Below are 18325 nucleotides of genomic sequence, written 5' to 3' on the forward strand. Positions count from 1 at the left end.
TAACTAACTGTTTTCTTGAATTTCAGTTCTGTTTTGTGATTTTTTTTCATTTTCTGTTTCTTCAATATGTGTTGTTTGTGAAAATACCTCAATGGACTTCATATGACGAGACACATCATGACTTGTTTCTTCTTCTTCTCTAATATGAACAACTCAGTACAATGGCTTCTTAGACAACACCACAATTCAATAATACTACTATTCAAAATCAATTTCTTTCTATTCATGGTGCCCATTTAGCAAGGTATTGAGTTGGGGGGAAGGATATTACAATGGAGACATTAAGACAAGGAAGACAAGTCAAGGAGTGAAACTCAATTCTGATCAGATAGGGTTGCAGCGGAGTGAGCAGCTTCGAGAGTTATACAAGTCCCTCAAAGCTGTAGAAGCCAGCCCTCAAACCAAAAGGCGTTCAGTAGCACTGTCTCCGGAGGATCTCTCAGATACAGAATGGTACTATTTGGTTTGCATGTCCTTTGTATTCAACATTGGCTAAGGGTAATAATAGTGACACTAATAAATCTTCTTTTTATATGTTTCTTCTTTGTCCTGTTTGCTTTGTATCCTTTTTGAAGTGAAGAGGCAGGTTGGGACGTGGTAATTACTTGCCATAATAAGAGTCTAAGTTTCTGTTTTTCTTTAGAATGTATCATGTTATTAACTGTTATGTGTAAACATAATATCCTTTGCTTCTTTTAAATTGGAAATTTAGTTCTCTATACTATAAAGGCATACTTTTATTCTAATTATATCAAATAATTACAAGCTGAAGTTGTTATTTTAAATTTCATCCCATTGTCTCTATTTCCCCCTTTTATTTATTATTTGATCACAGAATATAGTCAGATGAGTTACTTTCACAACCCTGGAATAGCTGTAGAATATCTATGATATGGTTCTTGTATATCTTTCTCTCAAACACTCAAATAACCTAATATTTGCAAAAGCCCCATATACACTATATCAATACTTTTACTTCTGCTTCTACTTAATGGAGCACCTCATATCAATACTTTTACTTCTGCTTCTACTTACTGCTATTATTATTTTTATCAGTGCACAAAGTGATGGTAAATCTAATTATGCAGGAGTTGAAAGCTAGAGGAATTAACAATAAGCACACTCTTGCTTATCAGGTTAATTTGGACCTCATTAACTTGCTTTTTAATTGCTGAATTGTTGGCTTACCTTTTAGAGCCTCTATTTCTTATGGCATTGTTAGATGAATTTCCAGAGTCGAGTGGGCCCGGTACAGTGGTTGAAACCATATACAGATGAAACTCTCGTTGAGCTTGGTTAGAAAGGTGTGAGGAGTCTTTTAGCTGTTCCAGTGAGGTATATTATTTTTGGACTTTTACCCCTGTTTTTAAATTTTAATTATGTTTTGTGTTAGACACTGTTGAAAGTTGTGAAATAGCCTTAAGAGTAAAAGACACTACTCCTCCTTGTATCTCAGCTTTGTGAGTGAGCACATAGAGACCCTTGAAGAAATTGACATGGAGTACAGGGAGTTTGGACGGTGCATGTGATCAAGTGGGGTAATGTGTGACAGTGTGAGCGTAGGTCCCTCTCCAATTTCACCAACCCTTTGCTTTGGTTTTTGTTTCATTAAATACAAACCAATAAAACCACGCAATCCAAAAGGAAACAAACACATGTTTTTGGCTTTCATTTGATTCCTTTTCAACTCAAATCCCCAACGTTACGTAGGAATTTCTCCCTTTGACATATTAATTATACTTATGCCATTTATTCTTATTTTTTATTTTTGCTTGCTCACATCCAGTAATTGAATATTTGGTCGACCTTCCTTGCTTATCTTATCTATTTCATGGATTACTTGAAAATTTCGGAATTAAAATCAATATTTCTAGTGGCCTACATTTAATTTTCCAATGCACTGACATCATTGCTTGCAGCTTATGTTATCTTTAGCCGTGTTATCCTTAAGTCATTGCTTAAGTAGAAAAAAGATATTCTATTATTATAATATTAATAGTTCTATTACTAATGTATGAGTATATGCATGCATTAAGGATGGTTCTGAATCGGTAATGATGTGCTTGAGGTGTTGTGTCAACAGCATAATAATATGGATATCTCAAAATAGCTTGTCTCTAATGAATATAGATCGTATCTAATATTTCATTATTGTTTATAGGTTTCTGATTATATTTTACAAACTGGTCATAATGTAGTATTTGATCAATTTCTACATTATATATATTTATATATAAATATATTTTACAAATTGTTTATAGGTGATTTGTAGTATCTGATCTATATGAAATTTGGAACTTGTAATGCTATACGCTAGGCAATTATTTGACTTTAAAGAGTAATTTTATTTTTCTCAAGAGTATATATGGATCAAGCATTGTTTTGTTTTAGCTTTATGCAATTTATGCATCCTTGCTGAGACTTTATGTAATTTATGCAATTTAAGGTATAACAGCATTTTCAAGCTGATAGTTACAATACAAAACTGCAGTATGTTTTGTGTAGTTGTGCTTAGATTTTTTGAAATCATTATTAAATGAAGATAAAATGGTTGAGTGTATTTTCATGGCATTGCTTTTAAACTTGTTGTAGGTAAGAAGAATGGGAAGTAAAGAAACTGCATTGATATTCATGCATGAAGAATATAAAATCCTCAAGCGCTACAAAAATTATATAACTTCTTCTAAGAGGGCTATCTCCTTTTTCTAAAGCACAATGGTGTGAGCTCCAAGATTCAGCAGCATGAGTTTTTGCCTATAAATTGCAAATCTCAACAATATTATGTTTGGATTATTGATATTTATTTTTTAATTTTTTTATTTTTTACACAAAAAAATGACAGAGATAGAATAAGTTAATGACTTTTAATAAGTTTTATATGTATTGATATTTTTTAGCCCAATGTATTTTATAACTACTTTAGTTATAAGAGATTGATATAGCTAATTTGGTTTGAATTTTATTAATGTAATACTAATTTCTATTAATTAATTTTTTTTAAATGATATTCACATATTTTTGTCAATGTTTTTTATTGTTTTTGGAGTGCATTAGAGTACGTGTAAAAGCATATGCCATATTTTCTTTTTTGATGATAGGGATATAGCCACACTTTAAAAGCGTGGCAATAGGTCCATGTTTCTTCATTATTGGCACGCTTCAAAAGCGACACCATATCTTTTACTATTGGCACGCTTCAAAGGCATAGCCATATCTTTCACTTTTCGGTACGCTTTTAAAGCGTGCCGATAGGTTAATACATATGGCCACATTTTTAAGCGTGGCAAGAGTTGAAAGCGTGGCAAAAAAGAAAACGTGCCGATAGATTCACAAAAGCATGGCGATAGAGCAACCGACACGCTGGCGGATGTGACCCTTTCAAAAGCGTGCCGATAGCTCAAAAAGCGTGCCAAAAAGTTGTCGGCACCCTTTTTAGCACTTTTCAGCTCGCTTTAAAAGCGTGGCAGAAAGCTTATTTTCTTGTAGTGTATGGGCATATCGGACAACCCCACACTCCACCACAAAGGAATCACCCTTCCGATTAGCTTACGGAATGGAGGCAATGATTCCAGTGGTGGTCGAAGAAGGGTCACCCAAAGTGATCCACTACAATGAAGAGGCCAACTCCCAACTTCAAAGGGAAAAACTCGACCTAGTTCCAGAAATCCAAGAAAGAGCTCGGATCAGGGAAGAGGCATTAAAATGACGAATGGTTTCAAGATACAATCAAAAGGTAGTTCCACGAGGTTTTGCCATGAACGAAATTATCCTAATCCGAAATGATATTGGAACAACTCGACCTGGAGAAGGAAAGCTGGCAGCAAACTGGAAAGGACCCTACCGAGTCAGAAGTACTTGGAAAGGGCTACTACAGACTATCCGAACTCGAAGGGCGAGAGCTTCCTAGGTCATGGCACGCCTGTAACCTAAGAAGGTACTATAGTTAGAGGTAATAAAGATCTTAGGATAAGGTTCACTCTTTTTCCTAAAAAGGTTTTTTAATGAGGTGCCAAGCCAAGATCTATAAAATACCTAACTTAGAGGAGTAAAACTCCCACATGTACATATTTGCATATTTCTATTTTGAATAAAATTTTTCAGATTTCCCACAAATTCTTTATCAAGACGCATTAATCTGAAATGAAAAAAATTCATCGTCCGATTATAAAGCTACAGATCGGCAGAAAGTAAAAATTAAATTCACTGCACGATCACGGTAAAGACCAACAAAGTTGAAAACCAAATTCATCATAAGGTCGACCAACGGGGATCAAACCCAATTTCTACGAAATCGGCAAAGATGAAAAAAGTGACAAAAACAGAATAATGCAAGAAGTTATCGAAAGTGATCCATAGAAAGGACCTGACGAGGTCTTAATAAAAATGGGTTGCTAAAAATAACTTAAAGACCGGCCGACGTAAAAGAAGTCGGACCAGTCGACCACAATAACCAAAGTTATAAAAAGTCAATCCCTAGAAAGAGGCCTGGCCAGCCCTAAAAAAGAGGATTACTAAAAATAACTTAGAAGGGACCGATGTAAAGAAGTCAGCCCCAAAGTCAAAAAGTTATAAAAAGTAATCCCTGAAAGAGACCTGACAAAGGTCTAAGAAAGAGGATTACTAAAAAATAACTTAGAAGGGATCAACGTAAAGAAGTCGGCCCCAAAATAAAAAAGTTATAAAAAGTAACCCCTGAAAGAGACCTGACAAAGGTCCAAGAAAGAGGATTACTAAAAAATAACTTAGAAGGGACCGACGTAAAGAAGTCGGCCCCAAAATCAAAAAGTTATAAAAAGTAATCCTTGAAAGAGACCTGACAAAGGTCCAAGAAAGAGGATTACTAAAAATAACTTAGAAGGGACCGGCGTAAAGAAGTTGGCCCCAAAATCAAAAAGTTATAAAAAGTAATCCCTGAAAGAGACCTGACAAAGGTCCAAGAAAGAGGATTACTAAAAATAACTTAGAAGGGACCGACGTAAAGAAGTTGGTCCCAAAATCAAAAAGTTATAAAAGTAATCCCTAAAAGAGACCTGACAAAGGTCCAAGAAAGAGGATTACTAGAAATAAATTAGAAGGGACCAACATAAAGAAGTCGGCCCAAAACCAAAAAGTTATAAAAAGTAATCCCTGAAAGAGACTTGACCAAGGTCCAAGAAAGAGGATTACTAAAAATAACTTAGAAGGGACCGACATGATAAAGTCGGCTCGACCAAGATGCCAAAAATTAAAAGTAAAAGATCTAACAAAGGTCCAAACAAAATGGATCACTAGAAATAACTTCAGGCCGAAGTGAAGAAGTCAGCCGACAGAAGGCATACAAGTTGGACCCAAAAATCCACAACCTCAAAAATAAAATCAAGCTACAAGTATGAAAATACGAAGGCAATCAAAAGAGGTCAGACAACAAGGCTCCAACACTCCCAAAAACCTAAAAGGTATCAAACAAAGTGCAGACAAACACGTCATGAAAAGCACAAGTTATAATAATAACAAGAACTCAAGGGGTCACCAAAAGTCAGCCCCAAGAGCTGGAGAAACTACTTTGTTTTTTCAAAATAAAGTTGCCAAAAAAGCAACTAAAGAGTATCAAGAAGCCAGAACCACCAATTACAAAATATAAAAAGTTCAAAAGCCCACAAGCCGGGCTATATACAGAACGTCCAGAATAGTCAGAGAGGATCCAAAGAGTTCCCAGTTGCAGCATCCGGGGGTGAAGAAAGACGAGTCTGAAGGGGTACCGCATCCACCGTCCCATCATCCCGGTTCAGGATCTGACAATCTGGATCCGACTCAGAATGAACAACTTCAGGGGCTGAAGAAGTCGACGCAACAGAGACCTTGGGGGCAGGCACAGGAGGAGGCTCAATGTCGTCATCATCATCAGGGTCATCAGGAACAATTTTACCATCCTTCACAATGTTGTCCAAGCTGAAGAGAGAGAGGTCGAGATCGGGCGCAAGGACTCGAACTTGATCCTTTAAATTCTCATAAGCAGCATTGACGCTGCCCACAAGATGACCCTGGAGCTCGGCATAATTAGCCCGAGCAGACTCCAAATCCTTCCTAAGACGCATCATCTCCCTGTAGGTCGTGACATAGCTCTCTTTGTGTTTCAACTCCGTATCCTCAGCCAGCTTTGCAGAAGCCGCCAAGGCAATAGCTCTGGTCTTTTCACCCTCCAGTAATTTCTCCAACTTGGTCACCTTCACCTTGAGCTCCTCCTTTAAACCCTTAATCCGGTCAAACTCTGATTTGGCCTCCTCCATGAAGGCCTTCGTTGCGTGGATAGGAAGATCTTGGGCAGTTCGATACAGAGCCGCCTCCATATGAGCCATCTTGATGCTACTCCGAGTTATGAAATCCAAGAGACGAAGATAAGAAACATCATCCATAGGAAGGGCACCATAGGGACCAATCTGCTGGTCGACAAACCCAATGGCATCAAAATCAGGAGTGTCCAGATTGAAGGGCTCAACGGTCCGAGGTCTTTCTGAAGGAGGAACAGCCGGAGGAGAAGAAACGGAAGCAGAAGACTGGGGAGGGTCGAGCACATGGACCCGAGGGGTAGGAATCATTCTCCTCGGTCCAGGAGAACTCGGTACTGACGGCTTTGGCAGAACATGAGAGGATCCCTCCCCAGCCACCTTGGCCGAGATGTTCTGGGCAGCAGTAGCCTTCCTCGCCTTTTTGAAGGCCCTCATGGAGTCATTATTTTTAACCATCTCTGAAAAAAGAAGACCAACCATAGAAGCAGATTACAAACTAGAAAATGAAGAAAGCAAAGTAAAGTGGAGCAAAACATAATGAATACCCAGCACAGTTCGGACAAGGGATGGATTCCACAAGAATTTTTTTGTATCAAGATGGGGAGGTTCCCCCCAAATATCCTCCAAGACAGTGACAAAAGCCTGCTCGACCTCGTCCAACATTTCCCAAGTATACCTAGACACCACTACGTTCTTCTGCCATTCTAAGGGAAAACGAGGCTCGCCATTATCATCCAAAAAGAAAGGATGAGCTCCTTCAACAACTCGGATCTTAAAAAAGTAATTCTTAGAATCCCTGAAGGACTCATCATACATGGGAAAAACTTTATGCCCCTGGGCAGACCTAAAAGAAATCCAAGAAGCTTTCTTTTTGGTAGTCCCAGGCTTGGTCAACACAAAGAGATACGGAAAAAGAGTTTGAGAAGGTTTAACATCAAATTCTTGAAAAATCAACTGAAAAATCTTAATGAAATACCAAGAATTTGGGTGAAGTTGAGAGGGGGCCACATTACACGACCATAACAAGTTGGTTTCAAAAGGAGTGAAGGGAAGGGTGATGTTCATCTGGCTAAAAAAGAAGTCGTATGCATAGAAAAAGGGATGCTCCCCTTGGGTCAGAACAAGGAAGCAAACTGTTCCGAGGGTTACCTGAAACTGCAGGTCGATCTCGGATGAGATCTTCTGTACTGATCAGAGATGGCGTGTCTGACTTGTGGATGGTGGCTGGAGCAGTCGCGTCTGACTTATTGGACTGGCAATGCTGCTGATCCTTTGTCACCGGAGGGTGGTGGTACCTGCAAGGGACTCTGATGCTTAAGTTAGCAAGGGTATTAAGCAGGTTTTTAGTAGAATCAGAGTATGAGTTATACCTGGGTGCTCCAGTGTATTTATAATGGTGTGGAGTGACCTTTTTAGATAAGATAAGTTAGTTATCTTATCTTATCTTATCTTATCTTTGGGTGAGGTCAGCTTATCTTCAAGGGAACCGCCCTTCTCTTTGTAGGCCTTGGCGGCCTTTGGATTTGGGTCGTGTTCCTTTATTTGGACCCTTTATTGGGCTTTCCTGGCAATTTGGCCGACCTCTTTGAGAAGAGGTCGGATAGTATGACCTGAAGAGGTCGGTCACTTTGTCGCTAAATATCCCGGGTCGTACAGCTCGACTCAGGGTATGAACAGTGCCCCTGCTCGAGCTCGGTCTTTCTTTTTTGAGGTCGAGTCTTAATTTTTAGGACTTCGATCCTTTTCTGGTGAAAGCCGAACTCGAGCATCTGTCAATTTTCCCTTTGTAAAGTCTTCTTTTGAATGTAGAATGTTTTCTTTATTCTGAAAAGCACGCGCTTTGCATTAGCGCTCTGGTCTTAGGAATGCGTGAGGGTTTAATTCCCTCATTAATTATTTTTAATGGCCCGTTTCTTCTTGCCTCTTCATTTTGAATTTGGCACTCAGAAAAAACGGTTTCCTCTTTTCCGTAATTTCTCCTTTTTTTCTCTCTTCCTTTCCGTTTCACCTGAAGTTTGCATTTTGTTTTTCTCTGTGACGCTTTTTGCTCGAAGGGTGGTTCTGATCCTTGCCGCTTCAGCTTACGGTTTTCTTCAGAGTTTTCTCCCTTTTCCAGGTTGGTTTTTCCTTACTTTCTTCGTTGTTTGTGTTTATTTCTGGCTTTTGACTTTAGAAAGTTTGAATCCTTTTGTATCGCCGTGCATCTGCTTGTTTACTGTTGTGGGGGTATTCCGTATTCTAAGGTTCGTGCCGCTTGTTTTCTTCTTTTACGAACTGTATGAATCTGCTTGCTTTCTTAGAAGATTGCTCCTTTGATGTCTTTCGCCATGTTAATAGTTTTTTCTTTGCTGACGAATTTTGTAAAAGATAACGATGCTTTTTCTTTTTCTTTGAAAAAGGTTGTGTTTTTTATGACTTTTTCTTGATATTTCTTGATATTTGGTTGCTTCATTTGTTGATCAAACTGAGACTGTGGTTCTGGTGGGTTGTTATTTTGATGGTTTTCTCTGTGGCTTGTCGTTTTAGTTGAAAGGAGTCATTATCTTCCTGTATCGAGGTGTAGGCTTGTAGGTTTTCCTGAGTCCTTGTTCTGTAACTGCCTCCAAAGGATGCCCCTGGACTGTGTCTTGGGGTTTTCCTTTTTCTTGTTTGTTTGCTTTAAGTCATGCTCTGCTATGAGTTGATTTTGGCTTTGCCCGAGATGTTTTAGTTAGTAATTTGTTTTCTATTTTTGCTGTAGGACTAGTTGACCTCATGTCTTCTCGCAAAAATGTTGTTGAGACCTCCTCCCAAGTCCCTAAGGGCATGGCTGATTGGGTGGATTCTATGGTTCTTCTGTGTGTTTCGTTGGTTGATTTCGAGTTTTATCAGCAGCTTAGGCAGTTTCATAGGATTTGTAGTAATGGTAGTGATGAAAAGAACTATGAGCTTGTGTCTCTCAATTCTGAGAAAAGGATTTGTTTTTCTACCCGAATTGTTGGAGAATGCCCATTTTTCTATGCATACGGCTTCTTTTTTAGTCAGAAGAATGTTACCCTTCCTTTTACTCCTTTCGAGACCAACCTCTTGTGGTCTTGTAATGTAGCTCCATCCCAACTTCACCCTAACTCTTAGGGTTTTATAAAAATCTTTCAGTTGTTGTGCCATGAACTGGGTATCCCCGCTTCACAATCCCTCTTCTTTTATCTTTTTGTTTTGACAAAGCCCGGGTGGTTAAGAAGAAGGCCACCTGGGTTTCTTTCCGAGCTTTCCAAGGGAAGAAGATTTTTTCCATGTTTGATGAATCTTTTCGCGACTTCAAAAATTATTTTTTCAGGGTCCGAGCTGTTGAAGGAGCTCGACCCTTCTTTCTGGATGAGAATGATGAGCCCGCCTTTCCTTTGGAATGGCAAAAGAATGTAATGGTGTCTAAATACACGTGGGAGATGTTGGATGAGGATGAACAAGCCTTTGTGACTGTGCTGGAAGAAATTTGGGGGCAGCCTCCTCATCTTGATACAAAGAAATTCCTAGGAAATCCCCCTCTCCTTCGAGCTGAGCTGGGTAGTGGTCGAGTTGTCTTTTGTTTTTTGCTTATTTTGTCGAGTTTATCTCTTATAAGATCTTTTTTGATTCATAACTTGGTTTCTCGCTGTGATGTTTGTTTGTAGAGATGATTAAAAATAATGAATCCATGAAGGCCTTTAAAAGGGCAAGGAAGGCTACTGCAGCTCAGAACGTCTCGGCCAAGGCGGTCGGGAAGGGGTCGTCTTAGGTTCATTCGAAGCCGCCCGTATCGAGCTCATCGGGGGTGAGGAAGGTGATCCCTACTCCCCAGGTTCATTTGGTTGATCCTCTGCAAGCTTCTGTTGCTACTTCTGGCGCTCCTCCTCCGAAAAAACAAAAGACAACTAAGTCTCTTAATCTTGATGCCCCTGACTTTGACGCGGTTGAGTTTGTCGATCAGCAGATCGGTCCTTATGGTACCATCCCTACTGATGATGTCTCTCTTCTTTGTCATTTAGATTTTATTACACAGAGCAGCATAAAGATGGCACATATGGGGGCTGCCATGTACCGAACTGCCTAAGATCTTCCTCTTCATGCTACCAAAGCTTTTATGGAGGAGGCTAAACGGGAGTTCGATAGAATGAAGGGTTTGAAGGAGGAGCTCCAAGTGAAAGTGACCAAGCTAGAGAAGGAGTTAGAGGGCGAAAAGGCTAGTTCTGTTGCTTTGGCGGCTTCTGTGAGGTTGGCTGAAGACACTGCATTGAGGCACAAGGATAGCTATGTCACGACCTACCGGGAAGTGATGCGTCTCAGGGAGGAGTTGGAATCCGCTCGGACTGATTATGCTGAGCTCCAGGGTCACCTTGTAGGCAGCGTAACTGCTGCTTATGAGAACCTGAAGGAGCAGGTTCGGGTTCTTGCCCCCGAGCTTGACCTTACTCTCTTCAGCCTGGACAATGTTGTAAAGGATGGCCAGATCGTCCCTGATAAGGATGATGTTGCGCCCCCTTCTGTGCCTGCCGCCAAAGCTTCTATTGTACCAACTTCTTCAGCTCCTTCATCTGAGGTTGGTCATCCCAAATCGGAGCCTGATTGCCAGATCTTAAACAGGGATGACGGGACAGTGGATACAATGCCTATTCAAACTCGTCCTCCTTTACCCCATGCTGATGCTGCCGAGAAGCCTTCGGATCTTAAATGAATTTTCTAAATGTTTGTGTAAATAGCCCGGCTTGTGGGCTTTTGAACTCTTTATTTTGTAAATGGTGGTTGCTGGCCCTTGACACTTTCTTAGTTGCTTGTTTAGCAACTTAATTTTGAAAAACAAAATGGTTTCCAAGCTTTTGGGGCTGGTTTTGGTAGCCTTCTTGAGCTTGTTATTATTATAACTTTATGTTTTTCATATCATGTCTGTTTTCATCTGTCTTGGTACCTTTTTTAGGTTTTTTTGGTAGTGTTGGGGCCTTGTTGCTCGACCTCTTTGCATTGCCTTTGTGTTTCATACTTGTGGCTTGATTCCTTTGAGCCTTGGCCTAAAGTTATTTCTAGTAATTTGTTTTGTTTGGACCTTGTTCAAGTCTCTATTAGGAATTACCTTACATAACGTTAAGGTTTTTGAAAGGCCGATTTCGTCATGTCGGTTTTGTCTGAATTATTGTTAGTAATCCTCTTTCTTGGACCTTGTTCAGGTCTCTTTCAGGGATTACTTCTATAACTTTTATGTTTTGGGCCGACTTCATCATTTTGGGCCCTTCTAAGTTATAGTAATCCTCTTTTATATGGTTGGCCAGACCTCTTTCCAGGGATTTACTTTTATAACTTTGATTTTATGACTGATCCGACTTTTTACATCGGGCAGTCTTTAAGTTATTTTTTAGCAATCCATTTATTTAAGACCTCGTCAGGTCCTTTCTATGGATCACTTTCGATAACTTCTTGCATTATTCTGTTTTTATCTTGCCAATTTTGTAGGGATTGGGCTTAATCCTCGTTTGGTTGACCTTTGATGAATTTGGTTTTTATCTTCGCTGGTCTTTATCGTGATCGTGCAATGAATTTGATTTTCACTTTTTGCCGATCTGTAGCTTTATAATCGGGCGATGAATTTTTAGCGTTTCAGATTAATGCGTCTTGATAATTTGTAGGAAATCTAAAAAATTTATTCAAGAGAAAATGCAGATATATACATGTTGGGGTTTTATCCTTCTAAGTCGGGCAACTTGTAGATCCTTGGTTTGGCACCTCGTTAAAAAACCTTTTCAGGAAAAAGAGTGTGCCTTGTCCTAAGATCCTTTATCACCCCTAACTATAGTACATTCTTAGGTTGCAGGCGTGCCATGACCTAGGAAGCTCTCGCCCATCAAGTTTGGACAGTCTGTACTAGCCCTTTCCAAGTATTTCTATGACTCGGTAGGGTCCTTTCCAGTTTGCTGCCAGCTTTCCTTCTCCAGGTCGAGTTGTTACGATATCATTTCAGATTAGGATGAGGTCGTTCTCAGCAAAACCTCGCGGCACTACCTTTTGAATGTATATCTAAGCCATTCAACGTTTTAATGCCTCTTCCCTAATCCGAGCTCTTTCTTGGACTTCTGGAAGTAGGTCGAGTTCTTCCCTTTGTAGTTGGGAGTTGGCTTCTTCATTATAGTGGATCACTCTAGGCGACCCTTCTTCAATCTCCACTAGGATCATTGCCTCCATTCCGTATGCTAATTGGAAGGGTAATTCCTTTGTGGTGGAATGTGGCGTTGTTCGATATGCCCATATGACTTGTGGGAGCTCTTCAGCCCAGGCTCCCTTTGTGTCCTGTAATCTCCGTTTTAGTCCGACCAATATGACTTTGTTAGCAGCTTCCGCATGTCCGTTGGCCTGGGGGTGTTCTACGGATGTAAATTGGTGTTTTATGTTTAGGTCGGCCACCAATTTTCTGAAGCCTGTATTTGTAAATTGAGTGCCATTGTCCGCGGTGATGGAGTATGGAACCTCAAACCTTGTGACAATATTTCTATATAGGAATTTTCAACTTCTTTGAGCAGTGGCATTAGCTAGGGGTTCTGCCTCGATCCACTTTGTGAAATAGTCTACCCCTACTATGAGAAATTTGACTTGTCCCGATCTCTGAGGGAAAGGTCCGAGAAGGTCGAGTCCCCACTTTGCGAATGGCCAAGGTGAGGTTACGCTGATGAGTTCCTCTGGTGGGGCGATGTGAAAGTTGGCATGTTTTTGACATGGTGGACATGTCTTTATGAATTCTATGGCTTTTTTTTTGTAGAGTTGGCCAATAAAATCCTGCCCGGAGTACCTTTTTGGTAAGTGCCTGTGCTCCGAGATGATTGCCACAGATGCCGCTGTGTACTTCTTCTAAAACTTCCTTTGTGTTGGTAGTTAGTACGCATTTTAATAATGGTATTGAAATCCCTCTTTTGTATAGAGTGTTGTTTATGATGGTGTAGTATTGTGCCTCCCGTTTTAACCTCTTTGCCTCCTTTTCATCTGTGGGGAGTGTTTCTATTTTGAGGTAGTTAATTATGGGAGTCATCCATCCTTGATCCTGACCTGTTATGGCTAGGACTTTTTCTTTTTCCGAGATTGACGGATTCTGCAGCATTTCTTGGATGAGGCTTCTATTGTTGCCCCCTAGTTTGGTGCTGGCTAGTTTTGAGAGTGCATCAGCTCGGGCATTTTGTTCTCGGGGTATGTGATGGACCTCATATTCTCCAAGTTGTCCGAGTTGTTCCTTGGTTTTGTCCAAGTAATTTTTCATGGTAGGATCTTTGGCTTGGTAGCTCCCTGCTATTTGTGAAGTGACTACTTGTGAGTCGCTGAAGATGATAAGCTTTTGAGCTCCAACCTCCCTAGCCAGCTTCAAACCAGCTAGTAGTGCCTCATATTCAGCTTGGTTATTTGAGGCAGGGAACCCGAATTTGAGGGAGAGTTCAATTTGGGTTCCTTGGTCGCTTTCAATTATCACACCCGCACCGCTTCCAGTTTTATTTGAGGAACCGTCCACGTAGAGATTCCATTCTATGGGGATTTTTAGGGTGTCTGTAAATTCTGCAATGAAGTCGGCCAGATATTGCGATTTAATGGCTGTCCGATCTTCATACTGAAGGTCGAATTCGGACAACTCGACTGCCCATTGCAAGATTCTTCCTGCTAGGTCTGTTTTCTGCAAAATCCTTTTTATGGGCTGGTTGGTCCGAACCCTAATGGTGTGAGCTTGGAAGTATGGATGAAGTCATCGAGATGTTAGTATGAGAGCATAGGCAAATTTTTCTATTTTTTGGTAGTTCATCTCGGATCCTTATAATGCTTTACTGATGAAGTATACGGGTTGTTGCCCACTATAGTCTTCTCAAACTAGTGCTGAGGCTACCGCCCGACTTCCTACCGTGAGGTACAATATGAGTGGTTCTCCCTCCCGTGGCCGAGTTAGGATAGGTGGTTGTCCTAGGAATCTTTTGAAATCATGGAAGGCCTGCTCGCACTCCGTTGTCCATTCAAACCTCTTTCCCTTCCTTAGAGTGGCGTAAAAGGGGAGAGATCTTATTGCCGATCCGGCTAAAAATCTGGACAAGGCTGCCAACCTTCTGTTGAGTTATTATACCTCTTTGACACAAGTCGGGCTCTTCATGTCGAGTATGGCCCGGCATTTATCCAGATTTGCCTCAATTCCTCTTTGTGTGAGCATAAAACCCAAGAATTTGCTAGCTTCTACTGCGAAGGTGCATTTGGCAGGGTTGAGTCACATGCCGTGCCTTCTTATAGTGTCGAATACTTGGGTCAGGTCGGACAATAACGTCTCTTCACTTTGTGTCTTTATTAACATATCGTCCACATATACTTCCATGATTTTTCCGATGTGATCCGTAAAAACCTTATTCATTAATCTCTGATAAGTAGCTCCCGCATTTTTAAGGCCAAAGGGCATGACGATATAGTAGTAGTTTACGTTTGGGGTTAAGAATGCAGTTTTTTCTTGGTCGGGTGGATACATTGGGATTTGATTGTATCCCGAATATGCATCCATAAACGAGAGGTATTTATATCCAGCGGTGGCATCTACCAGAGCATCGATACTTGGGAGTGGATAGGGATCTTTTGGGCAGGCTTTGTTGAGATCAGTGTAGTCGATGCACATCCGCCACTTCCCATTTGATTTTTTCACCAAGACGACGTTAGTTAGCCATAGTGGGTACTTGACTTCTCTTATGAATCCTGCCTCCAGTAGAGCGTGTACCTGCTCTTCCACAGCTTGGGATCGTTCTGGTCCGAGCTTTCTACGTCTTTGTTGTACTGGCCGAGATCCTGCAGCCTTTGATGCCAAGGCATCTTAGGCTGGTTTCACTAGCATTTTTCTGTTAGTTTTAGTTGTTTTATGCATTTTCTTGAGCTTAAAGTAACCAAAAATGGTTAAATGAAGAACAAAGCAATGAACCATCCAAACAGTATGATTTTAATGCAAATTCCATGAGTTTTAGTTATATTACTTGAATGCTATGAATGGAAGATTTCTCATGAAATTTTGCAAGACTTTGATGCAATTGTTTGGATGATTTCAGGGAAGAAGAGGCTAAGCAAGGAAGCAACAAAATCAATAAAGGAAGCTTGAATATCACATGTGGAGTTTAAGTTCCAGTTTAAGCCTAAACTGGAGCTTAAACGCCAGAATCAGGAAGGCTAAGAAATGCTGGAATTGAAGTTTAACCTCCAGTTTAACCTTAAACTGGAGGTTAAACGCCAGAATGAAAGTCTCACCAAAGAAGCATTCCACGTTTAACCTCCAGTTTAACCTTAAACTAGAGGTTAAACGCCAGAATGATAATGCCACTCAGGAAGGAGTTCCACGTTTAACCTCCAGTTTAACCTTAAACTGGAGGTTAAACGCCAGAATGGGAAAAGCACCAGGGAGCCATTTCCACGTTTAAGCTCCAGTTTGACCTCAAACTGGAGCTTAAACGTGTTCGACCAAGTTTTCTCCTCCAGGATTGCTCTCTCCATTTCCACGTTTAAGCTCCAGTTTGACCTCAAACTGGAGCTTAAACGTGTTCGACACCTCCAGGGCTACCCTTCTAAGCTTCCACGTTTAACCTCCAGTTTAACCTTAAACTGGAGGTTAAACGTGTTCGACCTCCAGGATGCCTCCTTCCATTTCCACGTTTAACCTCCAGTTTAACCTTAAACTGGAGGTTAAACGTGTTCGACCTCCAGGGCTGCCCTTCCTATATCCACGTTTAAGCTTCAGTTTAACCTTAAACTGAAGCTTAAACGTGTTCGACTACATGACTCTCCAGGGCTGCCTTCTTCCATTTCCACGTTTAAGCTTCAGTTTAACCTTAAACTGAAGCTTAAACGTGCTTCTACAAAAGGCCTCACTGGAAGTGTCTGGCGTTTAAGCTGCAGTTTAAGCTTAAACTGCAACTTAAACGCCACTCTTGGAAAAGGTTTCTGGACCAAAAATATTGTGGTTTAAGTTAGTATTTGAGCACAAACATTAACTTAAACTTATTCTGGTATGAAACCCAATTGAATATCATGGTTTATGGGATTGGGCCTGAAGGATTGATGAGTCTGAAATTTCAATTTATTGAGTCATGTGCCATTATTTGATTATCACTAAGTTGGCTCAATGAATGTTACAGAATTTGGATCAGCAGCCTCATCAAGATTATGGATCATAAACCCAAGGCAAAAGGAAAGCAGGGAGAGGCCTCAAAGCCCAAGAAACACAACAGAAGCTCAATATAGAAAGTGTATAAATAGGATAGAATTTAAGTTAGAAGAACTTTACCTTCACTTTTAGCTAGTTTTCATATTTTTGTAATTGAATTCAGAGCTATGACTCACTAAACCCCCTTTCATTGGGTTAGGGAGCTCTATTGTAATTCAATGAATCAATAATAGTTTATCTTCTTCTTCAATCTTTTCTCTTGAATTTTGTTAGAAAGCTTCTCGATCTAATTCCATTGGGTAGTTGTCTTGGGAAAGAAACTACCCATAATTGGAATCCTTCGGAACCTTGGGAAAGGAATGGAGGATTCATGCTAGAGAAGCTTTCTCACAGTGAATTGGATTGGGGTTTGGATGGATATTGTGACATGTAATCCTACCAAATTGTGGTTCATGAAACTGTGTGGTATAATCAGTGATCGAGCATCATCTCTTCTTATGAACATTTAAACCAAGGGATTGGGAATTTGTTCATTTTTAGAGAGAATTGGTGAGCCAAGGGATTGGGATCCAATCATATAAGATTGCCAAGCAAAATTCAATGAACGCATTGCTTGAGGAAGAGATAAACATGTTTTGATTCGGAGATCTCAATATCTCCTATAACCCAATGAATCCCCCAATTCTGATTTCCATCTTCTCTTTACATTCTGCAACTCAATTCATGCAATCACCCCCATTCCCTTTTAATTTCAGCAATTTAGTTTCTGCTCTTTAATTCATGCAATTTAAGATTCCGCCATTTCAATTTCTTGTCATTTACTTTTCCTGCCAATTTTACATTCCGCAATTCTCATCTCAATCTTGATTCCGCTCAACTAGAACACACTTCTAATCCGAATTGCTCACTCAACCAATCCTTGTGGGATTTGACCTCACTCTATTGTGAGTTTTTACTTGACGATAACCGGTGCACTTGCCGGAAGGAATTTTGCCGATCGTGCAATTTCCTAAATCGTAGCATAACTAGTTTATGCGCATCAAGTTTATGGCGCCGTTGCCGGGGATTGGTTTTCGATTGACAATTCTCCAATTGGAAGTTAACTAGATTGAGCAATTTTTCTTTTCTTTTGTTAATAGTTTTTGTTTCAGTTTATTACTGCTAATTTCTGCAAATTTTAATTTGTTTTCTTTGCTTATTCACTTGTTAGTATTGCTTATTCAAGCTTCCTTTATTGATTTTGTTGCTTCCTTGCTTAGCCTCTTCTTTCCTGAAATCATCCAAACAAATGCATCAAAGTCTTGCAAAATTTCATGAGAAATCTTCCATTCATAGCATTCAAGTAATATAACTAAAACTCATGGAATTTGCATCAAAATCATATTGTTTGGATGGTTCATTGCTTTGTTATTCTTTTAACCATTCTTGGTTACTTTAAGCTCAAGAAAATGCATAAAACCACTAAAACTAACAGAAAAATACTAGTGAAACTAGCCTAAGATGCCTTGGCATCACAACACCAAACTTAATACTTGCTTGTCCCTAAGCAAGTCCTGAGTTATTTAAGAAGAAAGTATGAAACAGAAAGCAATTACATTGGCTATATTAGCAAGCATTTGAAGTTCCTCAGAAGGGTTTTATGCAGAAAGTTGCAGCATCACTTTTTCATTCTTATCAGGTAAGATTATCACTTTTTCATTGCATCCATCAAACACTGCTATGGCCTCTTGTTATTCTTATGTCCTTGGCACTTTCCTCTTCTTTGTTTTTCTTTTCTTTTTCTTAGAGCTTCTTTGCTCCTTGTTTGCTCAGTGTCATGTGTTGCACAAGCCTTTGGCATTTTTTTTTTCTTATCAGTGCACTACACATATCCACTTCAGGCATTTTAGTTCACATTTCTTCT

This window comes from Arachis ipaensis, chromosome B9 (genome assembly GCF_059453495.1).
Source record: "Arachis ipaensis isolate K30076 ecotype BB chromosome B9, ASM5945349v1, whole genome shotgun sequence".
Classification (NCBI taxonomy): Eukaryota; Viridiplantae; Streptophyta; class Magnoliopsida; order Fabales; family Fabaceae; genus Arachis; species Arachis ipaensis.